Raw genomic sequence first — 4,051 nt, forward strand, 5'->3', positions numbered from 1 at the left:
TGGAATGGTGTTTCAACCAAAACAATTGCCCTATCTTGCACCCAGCGCAATTGACTTTGTACACCGACGCATGTATCATTCCTATTTTGCACCCGCGCACAGCGGACTTTTCCCTCCACAGATGCACGCCGGTAAACTTGGGAATGAACTTGCGCTCCCAGAGGCGGTGCAGCGAAAAGAGGAGGCGTGTTCCGGCGCAAACGTTCCCTGATGCTATTTTGCAGGTTTAGAAACGCGTTGCGCATGTTATTCTATATGCTATTTTAAGGGCGCATGCTTGGCCATAATCAATGTAGCGTGTGCACAACGTGCATGCACTTTGATTCTCTCATCTACACACAGACGCAGCAGTTCTCATTTTTGCAAATCATACATTATTATAAGGAAAAATATTCACACATGAGGTAACATCTTGTTGTGTCCATGAAGATGTGAAAAATAGGCATAAATCTAGCTTACACATTTACCCAAATTATTATACGCCTGTTTAACCGAAGCTAATTTGGGTGGGTTTCTCCCATCCCCATACAATGTCACTTCTCTGTGTTTTACGGCCCTGACGAGAACGTCGGTCTCCTCGGCTGTGAACCGCTCCTGGCGTGCGCCTGGCAAACCCGCCGTTATAATAGCAAGCCGCCATGGAACAAGATCTTAAAGGGAATGTGAGATGATGCTCTGATTGGTTTATTTCACATTACGCCCAAACCACACCTATGAATAATGCAGCCCGTTCTCATCCCAAGGCGTCATATACTGACGCTTTTGACATTTCGTCTACATCCAACACACATGGCACCCTTTAGCGTCAATATGAGACGCAGATAGATATGGGCCAGAAGGCGCCTCCTAGCGGTCTAACCCTAACCCTACCCCAGACCTAAACCTACCCATAACTGAACAAAGCTATCTGCGTCTCATATTGACGCTAAAGGGTGCCATGTGCGTTGGATGTAGACGAAATGTCAAAAGCGTCAGTATATGACGCCCTAGGATGAGAATGCGTTGAAGCTACTTCAGACCAACCCATTTTAGATTTGCGTCGGGCGCAAGAGTCATTTATCCCACCGGTATAATAGCAACAGCGCCTAAGACCTGCCCACAAAGTTACTTGTGTTTTGCGTTTGACACTTGCGTTTCAGATCGTTAAAATAGGGCCCATTGAGTTCTACAGTAAGCACACCACAAAAAGAAGTGTCAGGAACCAGAGACCCATTCCAAAAGCTTTGGCCTCACAGCAAAATCAGCTACTGCCAATGCTCTCTAACACTAAGGAGCTTCCCATTGGGAAGCATCAGCATCAGGTGGGGTGGATCACAGGCTCTACTGCAGACAGAGTCCTGCACACATCTCTGGAAACACCATCACAAACATTATTTAATGACATCTGTAGTCACTCATCGGTCACACTGAGAGTGCCGTCTTTGCAGTGGGGCAAGGACCACGAGGTGGATGCCATAGACACCTATAAATATGCCCTCTGCCTGTGCAGTGCCACATCCAACACCTCACCTTGCGTAATGGTGACCGAGGACATTTTCAAGACCCACATCAACCTAAAAGTAGCTATAGCTGGCTTTAGAATTTCTAAAGAGAGGTCATACATTGGGGTGTATTGTGATGGGTATGTTTCATACACATGCTGTGGCAAAGGAGTACTTGAAGCCAAGTGTCCCTTTAATGTGCAAACGATCTGAAGGGGGTGGATTGGAATCTATTGCTGCTTCAATGTATATGTAATGAATGATTAATAATCAAGGATAAGCATTTCTACATAAATCATTTCTATATTCAATGAGTGATTCAAATATACTTTTAATCATATGTTTGCTGTGAGTGTTAACCAGCTGCTTTTAGGTACATTCTGATGTGACCCTCAACTTGTTGTCTTTATATCTGTTTCTAACTGACGAGTTAAGGTTACAGGGGTCCAACTATACGTGACTACACCAGATTTACAGAATTGTACCTCTTGTATTTCTTAGAAACTAAAGTGAATAGTATCTGTACTTCTTCCTGAGGAGGGAATGTATTATCAGTATGTTTTGGTTTAGCTTGTCCTGATGATAGTTAGCTCAGGCCCTCTTCAACCTTGGAGAAGCTGCGATTCCCAAGTGCTTTTGTGTGTGGATTGAATGTTCTGTGCAGGTCTCGTACAGGAGTTAGGGAACACTGTGGTATGCGACAACAGACCCGAGACGCCTTTCTACGACCTCTGAGGTCACCTCCGGACTAATCTTGGAATCGGACGACACCTATCTTGATTAATGTCGACTCACCCTCCTATCTATATATATGTGTAGAATTATAACCCTTCACATCCAGCCCGCCGATCCTGACAAAAGCCTTTACAAAGCGGGCCTGACTCCCCCAGCAAGACTGAGCACTGACACACACTCCTCTCGGACACACAAACGTGTGTGTGTGTGTGTGTGTGTGTGTGTGTGTGTGTGTGTGTGTGTGTGTGATGCACCGTATGGAACAAAAGCACACCGAGTGTTTCCTTTGTGACGGAAAAATCCCCAGAGATCGAGACAAGAGACAGTGTTGTCAAGAGACAGTAAAAAATATTAGAGTATAGATTAGATATCTAATCGATATTTACTGTATATATATATTATTTTAATAATTAATGTATATAAAATATAATATTAAATACATAAAATCATAATATATATTTTATATTAATTACAAAAAACTGAATAATACTTTATTAAAACATACAATTTAAACACTAAATGCTAATATATGTTATAAAAATAAACATTTCATAATGTAAAAAAGTCATGTATTTTATATAAAACAGTTTACATAAAATAAAATAAAAATCTAAATAATAAAATGGCATTCTATTTATTTTTTGGTTAAATACAACACTTGATGACATATTAAGTAAAGCAGCACAGATATGCACAATTTTGTTTATTGTTGCCACCTCTTCAATTTCATCCTTCAGGGACTTGACAAACTGCACAGGAAGTGGGCCGTCGAGGATGTGATACCTGTTCTTCAAGACGCCGATCACACGCTCTACAAGCAAAAGCACAGAGATAACACCATCTACTTGTTTGTGAAATTAACACGACCAGGGCTGGGAAGAAAATTTATGGAACATCAAAATATATACTTTGTTATACTTTGTTCTGGTTGCCATATAATATTGCACTGTTTACTGAAATGTTGTTCCTTATATACAGAATAGTTAATAAACATTTAACTGAATCATACATGATGTCTTCTTCTGGTGAACTTACCAATATGTATTCGAACGTTGGATTTTACTCTGGATTCCTCAACTTCTCTCCCTGACAGCTGTTTCCTCCCTTTTGTGAATGCTGGTGTAATTAGGCTGGCACCTATTAGTGCAAAGTCTTCTTGAAGGGTAAATCCCCGATCAGCCAAGATCTGTAACGCATGTATAGAATAATCCAAACTATTTGTTATATATGTACAGTATAAAGGATATCCAGAGCACCACTACCTAGTCTAATTTCCCCACATTTATGAAAGGTTTAAATCAAATAGTCCACTGCATGGTACAGCTCGGTACGGTACAGCTCGGCGCGGCACGGCTCGATTCGCTCGGTTTGCTTTTCCACTGCAGTTAGAACCGCTTCAAAGTGGGTGGGATTATACACTTATTGTTATAGTTGCACCGCCCTCCACTGCCATGACATCATTGTAAACGCGTCACATTTCAAATGCACAACACAGGAACAATGGAGCCTATCGAGGGGATGGTGTTCTTGATTCTTGGCATGTGGATGTTTTTAACTGCAAGACGGAGAAATGTGTTTCAAATGAGGCTGATGGCAGCAAAACAAAATACTGCTAAAAAAAACTAAAGAGTCTGGGAACTCTTACAACAAAGTTAAGCAATGGCTGCCTACGTTGAGAACAGGTGGGGACTCCCACAGTTTATTGTTGTTATTGATGGATCACACATACCCATAATAGTACCACAGGACTATCACTGTGACTATTTCAACCGTGAAGGCTGGCACTCCATCATCCTTCAAGGTGTTGTGGATGGGAAGGGACTGCCTGAAAGCCT

The sequence above is a fragment of the Rutilus rutilus genome (genome assembly GCF_951802725.1).
Source record: "Rutilus rutilus genome assembly, chromosome: 4".
Lineage (NCBI taxonomy): Eukaryota > Metazoa > Chordata > Actinopteri > Cypriniformes > Leuciscidae > Rutilus > Rutilus rutilus.